Here is a 15567-nt window from a genome sequence, read left to right as displayed (position 1 = left end):
CATATTATACAATGTTAGAACACCCATAACATTATAAAAGGAGGTACTCACTTTCTTGGCATACGTAGTCCTTACTATGAATAAACCTTAGACACTTAGTTGTCATAAATGATTCACTTAAAGCAGGTTTTTTTAATTTTTATTTTTATTTTTTATCATGTATTTTATTTTCTGACATCAACAAGCAGACAACATTTCTTACATTGTAACGCAACTGCAACTATATTCTTAGTGTAATTACTTTTCTTTTAAAAACGAAGAATGTCCCGGGTATCGAAACGCTTTTTGTATTCATGTGAACGTGACTACGTGAGCAAGAGAAACGCCGCCAGTAAAGTTGTCGTGGCGACCCAGGGTACTCACTTATAACCCTTTATCACTGGACGCAGTGTCAAACTTACAACCAAGTATTTTATTTGTGGGTCTCGTTTAAATTTAAAATTAAAAAATCACCCGGATATACAAAACGGAGTAATAAACTATTACTGCCACTTGACTCTTAACAAGCGAGACTTTTGTCTCATTTACATTTATTTCGAGCAGATTTAAGAGCGTGCTCATAACAGTAATGTGCATACTGTGCACCAATAAATGTCATTAATTCCAAATTTATGCAAGTCTGTCTGTAAAAAATTATGTTTCTCAAAGAAAATATATGGTGTTTCCGACCAAGGAACAAGTATATTTACACTCGCCGATACTTAAGTAAGCCACTTGTGTATTTCGCGGATCTTCATCTTCTGTTCTTCCACCCAGTCATTAAAATCAAATTCTTCACTGTCATCTCCCATTGTTTCCACGGAGCATTCGCCTTCCTCCCGCGCTTCTTTTTGTTTCCCGCCGTTTGAGATGTTATGCACGCTGTCTAGTTCCGGTGTATTATTTTTGAAACGCTTGGCTCGAAATGACTCTAACTGATCATTATGAGATCTTTCAACTTTCCTTTTGCTCATTTTCTGTTCATTATCGTGGACTTCACAAGCACTAAATTCTTTTTTTTCAATATTCACATCCGGATGCTCCACCCCTGCGGATTTCTCGGAATCTCTTCTTTCGTGAACGTCCTCTCCAGGATCGCTATCAAAAGCACTAGTAAAATCACGGTGCTTGCGACGAATAATGATTGGTCTTCTGTAAGGCAGTTTTTCCATGCTAAAAAAGCCTTTGCCCAATCTGATCACACTGATTTCTTTTCGATCAATGACAAGTCCACTTTTGTTACACCTTGACAAACTTGTACGTGATCTATGCCAACTGCGGGAGTCGGCGTTTTTATCAGTCTGCTCTCCTTTTGTTTTTCTTTTATGTGACCCGCAACCGTTTTGTATCCCCCTCCTACATTCTGGCCATAATTATGAAAGTGGGTTTTGGTCTTTTTGACCTGTAAGTCTGAATGTGGTCACGAAAAGTTATAAGTCTAAAAAAATGTAATGTATTGAGGAAGAAGCCGCTGAGAACTATTAAAAAAATAAAAAAGAAAAATTCCTTCTCCCTTGTGGCAATGTTGCAAACATCTGGGAAAATGACAACTGGATCCCGCTGTGAGCACTATAAGAACCCCAGTAATCCATTCGTTACTTCTCAAAGAAAATGGATCGACTGCCCGACGAAATTCTTCTCCTATTCTTTTCATTTCTAAAGTTGAGGCAGAGGATCATTTTGAGAGTCGTGTCACGGAGGTGGTGCCGTATTATTTATGATAATTGTTTACTTCGCAAAATATCCATTACAAGAGCAATTTGTGAAGATGACAAGCTACAAGCTTTATTCACGGCATCAAGGAGACTGACCGAAGTCAACTTGTGTTCTAGCCATTTCATAAATGGATCGTGTATCTTAAATGCTGGACTGGACAGGTTAAGAGTCCTGAACTTAACAAATACAGCAGTAACGGACTTAACTTTGTCGAAAATTCTTCATGCAAGCAAAGAGTTAACAGAGCTCCACCTGGCCGGAACGTGCATAAGTGATAAATGCCTTCCACACATCGTTTCTTTACCTAAACTTGAATACATATCTGTTCCTCGTGAAAATGTCCATGGGTTCACTAGCAGTTCGGTATTAGCAATTGTGGGAAATTGTGAGACATTAAGAACACTGGACTGCCAAGAGGGCTACTTTTTCGGGAGAGAGGAAATTTATCGAATTGTGGAGAGCAACCCACTACTGACTGGCTTACTTATACCATACGCCTTCGTTGACAACCATGCTCTTATGTTTATAGCAGAATCTCTCACAAAACTAGCCTACATTTGCGTTTGTGAGACAGAAGTGTCACTTGATTGTGTAAGAAGGTTAAAGTCCAGAAATCCAGATTTGGAGATATGTCATAATGTCAACCATACCCCATGAACAATGGTTGCAAAAAAATATATATATAATAAAAAAACAATATCGCATGTATTAATGTGAAACGGAATGTTTAATATCATATTTTAACATTGTTGTATTTTGTTTTTCCTTTTGTGGCAGCATGGGAGTTACAGCTGTAATTTCTTGGTACGAAAGCCAAAGGCAACATGGAAACTATCTTTTTCTAACCTTAACTTGTTCTTGTCTCAAGCATACGATAATAAAATGAACATAAAAGTGTGTTTTCATTTAACCGAGTTAATGTAATGTAGTTTGTGTCAGAATGTTGCGAAACAATCAGAGGTAATTCGCGGTAAAAACATGATGATTCACAGAGCAGAATGACATACAAGGTGTGATAAAAACAACGCGCTGGAAACCCAAACCTCTATTAACACCGTAACTTATCACTTGATTATCTGTCACCATTTCGCTTGAAGAGATAATTTGCTGGCGGCTTAATGGAGGTAAAAAAAACAATATATGTATTTGCAACAGCGAAAAGGTGGCTCTGGCCGCTTAATAGAGGTGTCTGTTGAAAAGAGGTATTGAATACAGCATTTTACTGACAAATAATTCGGGACTTTGGGAAGTGACTACTTCATCAATGGAGGGTGACCAGTTAATAGAGGTCCGGCTGTTTAGGTGAAGTTTGCATACGAACTAATTGGCCTATCAGGCCGGAGCTTATCCCAGTTTCCTTAACATGACGCGACCGGGAGTATTTCTACTCCACTCTGGATGGGATGCGAGTCCATCTCAGGGTTATCCCTAGCAATCAATTTGCTGGATTTGAATAGGTGTGTGCCGCAAACGTTCTTAAACAAAGGCAGCCAAAACCGGAAATGGCAATGGATTTTTGCGTTTGACCGCTGTGTGACTTCACGTTACTTCACACATCACATCACACAGCTGTCAAATGTCGCCAAAACGTTCGCTAACAAAGGTCTCAAATTTCTGAATTCATGCTCTTTTAAACTGGAAGTTAGGAAGATTACTAAAAAGATAGGCTTTGCACGCCAAGTATACGTTGGGAATTTACTAATTGCTATCCACCTGGTTTATCGTCTTGTATTTTGGTTTTCCAGTGCATGTTTTGTAATGTCCAACCAATTCAATCTGCGCACTGCGCTTCAAACTCGTGCAAAATACAGAAAGTGGTGTTGAATTTTTGCATTGACCGGGTACAAGTCAGGGTCAGCGGCTAGACACCATAAAAATTTCGCGGCGACTAAGAAATAATAAGGCATCGAGGAAAACTAGTGTCAAGCCCAAAATGCACATTTCCGTGACATGTTTCTTAGAAGCAATCCAGATGTCACGCATTGACTGAATTAGAAAGGGATTGTAAAAACGCTTCCTTTACCATGATTAATCTGCCCGCTTAAATAATTTTATCGAATGCTACCTTTTCTAGGTAAGCGACAACCACCCTCCATTGTTTTTAATTTTAGTCTCTTGCGAGAATCGGCTCACATAAGCAACCGGCTCTTGTTGCGACCACTCTCACAAATTCCCGGCTTGGTCAGTCATGAGGGCTTCGACTGGCCTTTTTCTAACGTTAACTTAAATGTACTGTAAAAGGCAAATGTGCGCTTGCTAACGTTCAATAAGCACTCTCGAAATTTCGCTTTGTCAGGACGAAATTTCGCCATGTCAGGACGAAATTTCGCTCGAATATTCGCGCGGCCGTTGCGAATTTTCGTTTTGATTGAAACAATAGGCGTTTCGAAATTTCGACGAAGTTCGAATGAAAATTCGTTTCACCCAAAATTTCGTTATATTTCGTCGAAAAGTAGCGAAAAGTGCCGAGAAGCGTGAAATTCGTTTGCATTCTTTTTGCACAGTACTGTAGTACTTAACTGTAAATTATTATTAGAGATATTATTAATATGGATTTTGTTATTTTCATGGGCAAAAAGAATGATTGTGCAAATTGAAAATGTACAGATCTCAGCAAATGTACTTGGGGACCCTAACCCTATTTGCCAGCTGGATGTTATGAACTGACACCCCTATGTCAAAACTCTTATTGAGACCCCAGAAGGAATGTCCTTTATTTGTGACTGACAGTGATTTCCTTTTTGATAACAGCTACTTAATTGTGGAAAAGACCAATTGCTCGCATTTACAGAACCAGGCAGCCCACAGGACATGACAGAACTTCTAATGACAGCTGGCTTTCCCCATGTTACCATCACAGAAGATAGGAGGCATCTGGCATATGAATGCATTCTTCTTTACGAGGTCGTGACAAAAAGAATACCAGCATTGGATGATCTAAGACAGGGCTTGGATGGAGTAAACGTATGTGGCGTGGGTCTTCTTTCTTTGCTCGAGAGATACCCTGAACTACAGCAGAGAGTATTTCCCATGGACATGGGAATCATCAATAAAGGGAAAATTATATCCCAGATGCAATATGAGGAAAGCAGAGATCCCCTGTGCCAATGTGCTGGGAACTTCTTTAGACAGTACATTAATGAGCTCTTCAGAGGTGATGCGTGTTCCTTAAAATACTCATGCATATTGACTTAAAATTCTGAAAAAAAATTAAAACATCTGTTGGGGAGGCATGGTGGTGTTTTGAGCAACACTGGACTCAAAGTGGTCTGGGTTCAAGCTCTTGCAAGAATCATTGTGTTGTGTTCTTGAGCAACACTCGTAACCCTCACAGTGCCTCTCTTCACCCAGGGGTGGCAAATGAGGGCAACCTTGTTATGCACTGGCATCCCATCCAGGGGAGAGCAGAAATAATCCCATCGCTTGTTGCTACATATACAGAGACCAGACATCAACACTGGTTTGATTGGGGCCACGTGGTTTGAACACAGAATACATCTAAATCCATTTTATTACACTTGTACAGGGCTCCTCTGTCTCAATATGTAGCTAAATAACAGGCTTACAACATTTTGATTATGTCTCCAGTATCCACTAGTGTTACAAATTCCATTAACAGTGTGCTAGTTATTTTATTTATTAGATACAATGGGTGCTTTGATTGGTCAATTTAGTGGGCTGTATTCTATTGTATGGCCTGCTAAAAAGTGGGAGCCATTTTCGTCGTTTTCCCTTCCTTCCAGATTCGAAGATTTCGAGATTATAAATATCTTACTAACCTCACTTCCTCGGGGCCAATGGTAAACTGTGGGTATTGAAGGGGCAAAACTTGAATTTACAGTATGACCCTTGACCTTGTTAGTAAGAGGTCCTGGTATCTTTATTATGTAAATATAATTTTTTAAGTGCATATACATTCTGCATTCTCTGACAGAATTTGTGCTGTTTCACCCATTAGATGATGAAAAGGGACAGGAAGTCTTGCGTGACTTGGTGCTGTTCTGGACGGGATACCCATCACTGCCAAATGACCCAACAACCATCCTGTCTATAAATTTTACTTTATGCCATTTTTGCTTTATATTCAGACCTCAACAAGACTACCAGAAGCTGCCTTTGTTGTTGTTGGAGCTTTATCCCAACATAGAGAAATTCTAAAATCATTATTTCAAGTTTAAGGGCTACGTAAGCCTTGAAAGCAGGAAACAAAGTACAAGTCAGAGAAAACACGCAACAGTTTAAAATCATGTTGATATGTCTCGGCGGTACAACTGCCATGGTCTAGTACGGAATAACGCACAAAATTAAATTCTGTTCAATGTAAAGCACTAATTAAAATTGCTAATGACGATGCTAACAGTACCACATACTTTGGCTCGAAGATATTAGCACTTGAGTGCTCCGATCCTCTGTAAATTAGAGGGCAAATAAAGTTTATTGATTGATTGATTGATACCTGCAGAATTGATGGTTTTAGTCCATCTTCTTTGAAAGGCAGCTTGTCGAGTTCTCCTTTTTCTTGTTTCAGGCATAAAGTATTCCTTTAGTTAGTTCAAGAATGTTTTAGGTTCTAATGTACATGTACATATACGTTATTTGTAATTGTCACTCAACCTTTGAGAGCATTCCCACTGATCATTGTCATGTAACCTTAATCACCAATTTTTGCATTTTAACCTTGTCTCTTTTCTCACCCAACTCGAGCTTTTGTTTGAGGGAACCACATACATTTGTAACTAAGACAAATTAAAAAGTAAAAATATATATTGAAATGAACACCAAAAAGACTTTTTAAAAAAAAATTGGCTTGGCATTGTGCCTTGCCTACTTTGAATCAAGATCTTGTCTTTTAATGGAGAGCGTTTTACCGTTTGAATCAGCGAATTATGCACGGTAGAACCGAAGATATGTTTTTTTTTCGGTGTTTGCATGCCGTGACATTGCACAATGTTCTTGCCAGCGCGGGCTTTAGAAAAGCAAACTTTTCCCTCCAGAATTCATTGTGTTGGCATTTCACGTCGCTGTAATCAAGATTCAAGGTGTATAAATAATAAAGATTTTAGCTTGTATTTTTAAAATAACTTGTGTCAGCAATATTCATCATATGTGAGGCTTGTTAGGTTCCTGGGTGTTTTTTGAAAATCGCACGTAGCATGAAAACTTTCTCTGGTTAAACAGAAAAATCCAGCATATCAAGGCATATTAATTTATCCTTTATACCACAAACGGATGAAAGGCCAGGAATAGAGGGAAAGTGTTACAAAAAAAGCAAAAGGGAAAGGAAAAGGTGCTATGGAACCCCTCAAAAGAAGGGTGCTGAGGTTATTATTTACACTGGCCTAGTTACTTGGAGTGAGAAATGTGATTGTCTCAAGAAGAAGCATGGAAAACGAATGGCATTGAGGGTCAATACAAAAGACTTCAAAAGGCTGTTAGTAAATGGAAGGCATTCAATAGTGATTTCTATATTGAAGATGAAGAATACATGCTGCTGCTAGAGGATTTCCAGAAGGTGATATTTCTCCCTGGTTCAAATAAAGAGTTTTCACTCTTGAAAGATACCAGGAAGAGCTTGGGAAAGACTTTACGAGGATAACCTTGTACTTATGTGCTAAATCAGATTTTCTCATGCATGAGTGTGCTGATGAAAAAATTGCCCAAAACAACTGCACAGAAGGCAAAGATGATGTCAACCATGCCATTCATATTCCAGACCCTATGTGGGATCAACCTGGAACAAGTGGGGAGCCATCAGGTATTTTTTTAATTATTATTTAATATTTCTTTAAGTTAAGTACATAAAAAATGAAGTAACAACACAACAGGAATAAAAGAAGCTTAAAGAAAATAGAACAGTCACATGTCGGGACCTAACAGAGTAGATACTTGGATAAAATAATATTACAATAGTAGTTATAATACACTTGTTTCTGTAACAAAAACAATCAGGAATTACAATGTAGTAGTAGCAATATTGATGGGAGTCTAAAAATGTTAATTGACTCCATCAGGTAATATTGGTAGTTCACAAGGTGATGCTGACTTGTGTAGTGATGAAGAATATGCAAGTGCCCAGTTAACACATGACCATGAGATAGCGTTGGCTCTACAGAAAAGCATGATGACTACCGTATCTGGAAATAGCCTCAGCTTCAGTAGTTAAACCTGTCCCAAGTCCTGCCAAGTGTTCTGCTATCACTGACCCTGCAACAGCTGTTAAGAAATTGGAAAAGCTAGTCAATCAGGATCTTCATCTCCTTTTGACCATTAGACGTGGTATAAGTCTTAATCCCTGTCATTCAGTTGTGGCAGAGGGAAAGAAAGAGAAAGCCACCAGAGTGCAAAGTTATGATCAAGTGATTAGGAGAACAAGGAATAGATACCGGTGCATTGGCTCAAGAATTTTTTACTGATGTGATCAGTGACATGGTACACATTATTTCGTCGTAGTAGCACTTTAAAGTGAAACTGGATGCTTTTGTTTTGTTTGTAGAGAAAATTGATTAATAGTTGAAAGTTATCTTTATATTTCATATTCAAAAACACAAGAATATGACTCAATAAAAACAGGATTGATGTCATTACAGTTTCTTGTATGGTTAAGAGTATTTTATGTTTGAAACACTGAACAAAAGATTTGGAACTGTTTTAATGGCTTTGGTTGTGATTTCATCTGCTTGATTTCTAAAAGGATGTCAAAAGATACAATTAAGTATAACAGCTAAAAAGGAAGCATAGTATTTGCCATACAGTAAACACAACACTACAGGTAAGTACCAGAATGTAATACTACCTTACAAAATGAACTTGACAAAAGTAAGTTTCATTTTTCAACATCAAAAGCAACAGGGAATTATTTGTTCCACAACCAAAAATTACTCTTTTCAGCTTGTTTTCTGACACAAGGTCCCTGTGAAATCAAATGTCTATATTGGCAGAAATCCAATTTCATGTGCAGATTGTATCTATATCTCCTGCATTAATATCCATTGACAGCTGCATCTGTAATTTTTTGATACAGTGGAAAAGCCTCTTTCCAGTCACGAGGTTTTGAAAGTCCAAGTTCATTTACTACATATTCAAAGTACTCGTGGTAATTGGTGTGAACATTACGGACTTCCACCAGATGAAAATAAGCATAATTCACGTCAGCACTCAACAGGAACCATAAGGTCATCAACCCATTGCATACAGAGAATCAGGTCTTCCAGAGACTTTCTCAAATCTCGACTTTCAAATGTAATAAGTGTTCCAATTATCCTTCACTCCATTAAGCCCCATATGAAGTACCTCTGCAAAACAGAACCACAAACATTCCTTCTGTAGAGGATCTGACATATTAAGATGGCCTGCATTTCCTTTACTCCACCACCCCACAATCCATTGGTTATGGGGTGATGACACGTATTTATGGGAATCTTGGTCACTCATAAAAAAGGATTGTATCCCAGCCATAATGCCTTTTCTGTGCCCAGGTCAGTGTGTAATTCACCCACCCCAATACTCGCGAACTGCATCCAAGTTGGCTGCAATGTTATCAGGCATCAGGCAAGTTCTTGGACCTAGTAACATACAACCAAAAGAATGGGAAAGCCGTACTGACTTCTAAGGATGTGTAACATTTCTCTATACTCGTGACCCTTGTAAAACAACGACTCAAGAAGCGCTTTGTTCACTTCTTTGACTTTCCCGCCGTCCGCCATCTTTAATGCCAAGTTAGTTGCGCAAGGTACCTTGGGAACATTTGTAATTCCACTGACTGTGTTGCCAGACAACTTGAGCCATGAATCAAATTGAAATTGCCGTGGTCAAAAATTGAAAATTGCCGTGGTTAAAGTAAAGTTGCCAGGATAAAATTGAAATTGCCCGTGATCAAATTGAAATTGCTGTGGTTAAATTGAAGTTGCCATGGTCAAATTGAAGCAGCATTGCATCCAGAGCGCGTCATTGCGTCCTGGGACGCAATATTTTGCATTTGGACGTCCTAAAATGCTAAGAAGGGGTCTTTGTGGACGCACAAATTTCATGCTTGAAATATATGCAAATTCATAAATTGAAAGCGCAACCATGCGCTCGCTATATTTATATTAACAATGGCGCTATTTTCCACATACTTGACGTTGATTGATCCATCTAGAATTAGCATAACAAAGAGAGAATCATGGTTGGTGTATTTTCATTTTTAGCGTCAGTATAACTTAGAAGTAAAATGTATTCGCGTCATTTTCAAATCCTGAAGATGATGCAGTCAACATTGGATTTACCTTTTTGCGGTGGAACTTTGAAGCTGGGTAAGTACTATATTCAATATTCCTTTCGTATTTGATGTTATTTAAACGCTTTAAGCTTAGCATTTATCGAAATCTGACGGAATTGTGTACCACTCCAGCGTGGGCTTGTTGTTTGCTGCTCACAGAACAGATAACAAAGACAGAGTTGCAGTAAGTTGTAATTTTGGTCACAGTTGTAGTGTTAGTTTCAGTTGTCATGTTGCTTACAGTTATAACGTTACAGTTATGCTGTTATGTTACCCTTGTGTTACAAATTTCCTATCAAATACAGTTAATTATTACACTGATATACTAAACGTATTAAATGCCACCTATTAATAAAGAATATTTGCAAAATTAGGTAATAAATTTGTTCTTTCAAAAGAACTGTAACTGTGCTACAAATCATTTTGACTTCATTTCATTTTTCCTTGCTCTATATTTTCCTCCATCTTTCTTTTTACTATGACAACCCCCTCTAACACTCCATGTAACATCGAACACACTTTGTAATCTGTGATTATTACTAGTATATATTGATTTGTTATCTTATTCTTCCATAATTGGACTCTACTATCATTGGAGATGGAGCCAATGTACACTCGTTCTTTTTTTACTGCGATTTTTTTCTGTAATATCTTCCAAGCCTAAACCTTTGTCAGCGAGTGTTTGGAGATGTCTGGTCAATCTCGGAATTTCAAGGGAAAAGCCTACCTGCTGAGGCTCTGAGCGTGATGATGCGCAGGTTTTGGGATCACAAGGGTGCGACAATGCAGGGGATTCAAGATCACAAGAGCGGAACGACACGCAACTTTTGGGATCACAAGTGCAGGACGGCCCCCAGGATTCAGGATCACACATGACCTTTTTACAAAGACATTCACAGGGATCCTGCTACCATGCACCAGCAAGTGCAAATACGCCTGGCACAATTCCTATAACAATTTCACTTCGAGCTCCACACCACATGGGACATGTTTTGAGAAACAAGGCTACAAGAAACAATCAAAATCGAAACCTTCTTGTCATTCCATGCGCTCCTCTAGTCCTAAAGCTTAAACCATGCAAGGCCATTGAATTTTGTTTGCTGAACACTAGATCTATTAAAAACAAGGCTACCATCCTGAATGGCTTTGTGATTAGGGAAAAGATTGATATCATGGCATTAACAGAAATGTGGCTCCTCCTTGGTGACATAGATGAAGCTGTGAAAAGCAACCTCACACCTACCGGTAAGGGTTATGTATTTTGGTGTGTTTCAAGGGAAAAACGTGGCGGCGGCATTGCAGTGCTGTGTAAGAAGTCTCTTCTTACAAAGGTCAATCCCTCGAAGCGTTTCAGAAGTTTTGAATACATTGATACTGTGATTAAGTTCAGCTCTATAACCTTCAGACTTGTAGTTGTCTATTGACCACCACCGCCTCCACCTGTGAACCGTTTTTTGATAAGTTTGGATCAATTCTTCAGCAACTGGCTACTGAAAAGGGACATATTATGGTAGTTGGTGACTTCAACTTTCACATGGATGATCATAATAATACATATGCTTGCAAATTCATGGAATTGCAACAAAACTTTGACTAAGCTCAGCACGTAGAGCAACAGACACACAAAGGAAACCACATTCTAGATTTGATCATCACCAGATCAGAATATAACATTGTTGGACACATTTCAGTAATTGATCCCGCTCTATCTGATCATTATGCAATATGTTGCAAAGTACTCTTACCCAAACCTCCTCTCGAGAAGAAAGAAATTATCTACAGGAGCCTTAACCACATTGACTTGTCTAGTTTTCGCAAGGACATTAAGAACTTGAATTTAATTGACAACGACACCATATCGCTAAATGACTTGGTCAAAAGATACAACATGAAGTTAGGTTCGCTACTTGATGCCCACGCTCCTCCCAAAAGTAAGACTGTAACCTTGCGCCCAAAGTCACCCTGGTTTACCCTTGAGATCCAAGAACAGAAAGTAAAACGAAGAAGACTGGAACGTCGTTGGCGAAAAACAAGACTAACAATAGACAGGGAAATCTACACGCAACAGTGTGTAATAGTTCACAGGCTTATCCAGGCGTCCAAAGCAAGCTACATGTATTACACAGATATTATAGCCGAACTTGATTCAAAACCAAGGGAATTGTTTGGTACCCTAGAAACCTTGCTTAAGGGCAGAGCTGAAAAGGGCTACCCACCCTGTAACTCTTCAGTAGATCTTGCAAATAAATTCGCCGATTTTTTTGAGCAGAAGATAAGCACAATAAGAGAAGATCTTGATCGCCGAAGAGTTAACCTACAAGACCCTTTCCCTTATGCGAGCCTCGAACACAGTAAGATTTTATTCCGCCAGTTCACACCTGTAACTGAGATGCAGTTGGAGAAGTTCATTTCCAAGTTTGCATGTAGGTCATGTGATCTTGATCCTATCCCTGCAACAGTTCTAAAGGGGTGTCTCTACGACTTAATACCATTGCTGACTAAGATAGTTAAAGGACCACACTTAACCAAAATGCATTGCGGGCGAGCACTGTACCAGCGTCATTTTCTGTAATACAGATAAGACGGTTTTGCCGATTGTTTCGATCATCGGACTGTACCATTGCAATCCGCAGAGATAGGCTGCTGTAGATGCCTCCCTGATGTTGTTTGAGAATTTATAGTTTGTACTTTGCATATATTTGGTTGTTTACCTTCGCTGTTTACTAACATGAAACGTTCAAACAGAGGACGTCCGCGACGTAAGGAAAGTCGCCATGTTGTATGGCTTACAACTTCTACACTTATTAAGTTGTGGAATGAGCGTAAACAAAATCTAGGATTCACAGATAAATCCAATTGTGAATTTGCAGAGGCCCTGCTTCATGGTATCGTGCCAGGGGAAGGACAAAAAGGGACAAGTCAATCGGAATCCATCAGCCATAATAATCGACAAACGGGTCAACAAAGGAAACGTGGATTGAATGTTGTCAATGTTAGTCCGATTCCGTGTAAGTCGAATTATTTTGTTGCCAATTTTGTTTGTTGTTAGACGCATTGAAAGCTGCATGTATACACAAAAGATATAGGTTTACGGGGCCACTTCTTTCTGTATCATTGAATAACGAAAGTGCTTATTGTTATGTTTTTCGTTCTTCAAAAGCTTTCGAGAATTTGCATATGGATTTCCCTGTGATGGCCTTGAATTCTATAATCGCTCCCTAAATACATTTGTGTAGCATCATAAGATCTTCACCTATTGATTCACTATTTTTCATCAGGTAAGAGACCTTTATTTGAGTCTACTCCTCTGCCAAAGACATGTTCACAAGCAAGGCACACTCTTGCTGAAAGGTATGTTGGTGTTTTAAAATGTGTATTCTTTGCTTGTGGTTTAGCTTCAGTTTTGGTTTTGTAGTTCATAACCTAACATATGTTAGAGTTTAATTGTTTTTCCATTCAGTCTGTACAGTGTATATGCTGTAATTTTTGTGTGATGGTACTACTTTTGCTTTTCATTCTGCCTCATATGAAAGTGTTAGGTGGTACTTTATCTAAAAGATCTTATTTTTTCAAGGCTAAAACAAGCAGGCAGTATTTGCTCTTTATGGTAGTAAGAATAACAATTATTACATGTAGTTCTCCACTTTCCTATATTTTATTAGTACTATTGTGGTTGATGTCACTGGCTCTACCGTAGCCAGTCCTCCAGTAGAGGACTCAAGGCAAACCTCCATGTGAAACATAACCTCTTCCTTTGTTTGCTTCGCTGAAGGGAAATCCTTTCAAGGACAGCCCTCTTTCAGAATCTGAGCAATCTGAAACTACATGTACCTGTAGTATGGGTGATGAAAGGTGTGTATTCATAGATATTTTTCTCAACATTGCCGTCTTTCTTTACAACATCTACAGTATATGAATTGAAGGTGAGCCCACTGTTTGTGCATGCCATTTTTGGAAAAAGTTTAGAAAGGGCAGTCCAGAATGGTGCAAAGAGGAAGTTGGCTTGATTTTGTAAGGTGTATGAAGCACTACTGCAAGGTCGTCAGCAACATCTCTGTATAACGTTGTACTTCTCAATTCGCCACTGACTACAACTGCAACTGATACAGATTTATTAACCCAAAAGCACTAAGCATCGTCCTCGCCCGCATTTCGTAACCTTTGGTTATTACTAGTCTTTAAATAACTTTATGTGCCTTTTACAGTATTCTGTTGTCATGGTTCTTCTATTAATTTTAGGTGAAATAATTTGACTTTTTCTGTCATTTTATTCAGTTCATGTGAAAGTGGTCCATCTGAAGATGAGACAGATGATGACTACATGTACATCAGAGAAGAAGACCTGTCACTTGTGCCATTCAGCCAATCTTTGTAAGTGTAGCATATGGTACATTCATTGAGCAAAGTTGGGATGTAAACAAACTTCATTATGTAGCTTCTTAAACGTATAATACATGTCCTTGAAAAGGGGAAGAGATGCATTCGACATTTGGTCCTACATGTAATAATTTATCATAAGTTACAACTGAATTATTGAACAATTGATGGATTGAAGTTTGGAGTCTTGTCCAGAACAATACATGCAAAACCATGCATTGAATACAGGTTTTACATGTAGCTGCTCTTACAATGTTGGTGATCCCTGCTAAGACAATAAAGTTTTTAGAATATTGTCCAATATTATGAACTTGTCAACAGTGATATAATTTTTACTATTTTCAGCTCAGAGAAAGACCAAAGCACTGACCTAAGTGCAACTTTGAGTGCAATTTTTAGCAGTTACTCGGACAGTGGGGAGGAGGAAGAAGAGGAGGATCCAATTTGTCAGTCCATCAACTCAGAGACACACTGTACATTCAGTTATAAAGACATCTGTCTTGAACATGGTGAAGTTGAAGCAAATGGCACTGCAGTAGCTACAGCGGTTGAACCTGAAATAATACTGCAACAGCATAGTATTCAATCATTGGGGTGCAAGGATGGCGCAGTGGTGAGAGCACTCGCCTCCCACCAATGTGGCCCGGGTTTGATTCCCGGACACGGCGTCATATGTTGGTTGAGTTTGTTTGGTTCTCTACTCTGCACCCAGAGGTTTTCTCCGGGTACTCCGGTTTCCCCTCTCCTCAAAAACCAACATTTGACTTGATTTACTTTCATTGTACATTTCAGTTTACAGTGTCACCAACTAGCGCTCCAGCGCTAGAACGACTAGACACTTAAATAAAGTTCCTTTCCTTTCCTTTCCTTTCCTTAGCCCCAACCCCATCATGGCTACAGCCGTTGAACCTGAAATACAACCTCAGCAGCAGATTGTTCAATCTTGTACCTCCACTCTTGGTATTCCAGATGTTCCTGTGACAACTGATGAAAAAACTCTACAGAATAATACCGAAATGCTTCAGAAAAAAGTAGACGATGTTATGAAAGAGGTGTGCAACATGGACAGTGATCTTGATGAATTTGCATCACATTTTCAGAAGGAGAGAATTATTTCGGAGGTGCAGGAGATTCTCAATTTATTTGAGAAAAACTGTCAGATTAAAGGCTGTGTTGGAGAGTGTGCTGTGGTCAATACAAAATCTGAAGGGGACCGGTATATTGATTGTTAGCTGGAA

General features: G+C 38.8%; 1 pseudogene; it reads left to right on the top strand.

Annotated features, from left to right (window-relative positions):
* Positions 1-14152: 14152 nt before the first annotated feature.
* The window catches only part of LOC138056123 (uncharacterized), a 4419-nt pseudogene continuing 3004 nt past the window's right edge, over positions 14153-15567 (top strand).

This window comes from Montipora capricornis, chromosome 7, assembly GCF_036669925.1.
Source record: "Montipora capricornis isolate CH-2021 chromosome 7, ASM3666992v2, whole genome shotgun sequence".
Lineage (NCBI taxonomy): Eukaryota > Metazoa > Cnidaria > Anthozoa > Scleractinia > Acroporidae > Montipora > Montipora capricornis.
Note: the sequence above shows the minus strand (reverse complement) of the source record. Positions and strands in the feature narration are given on the sequence as shown.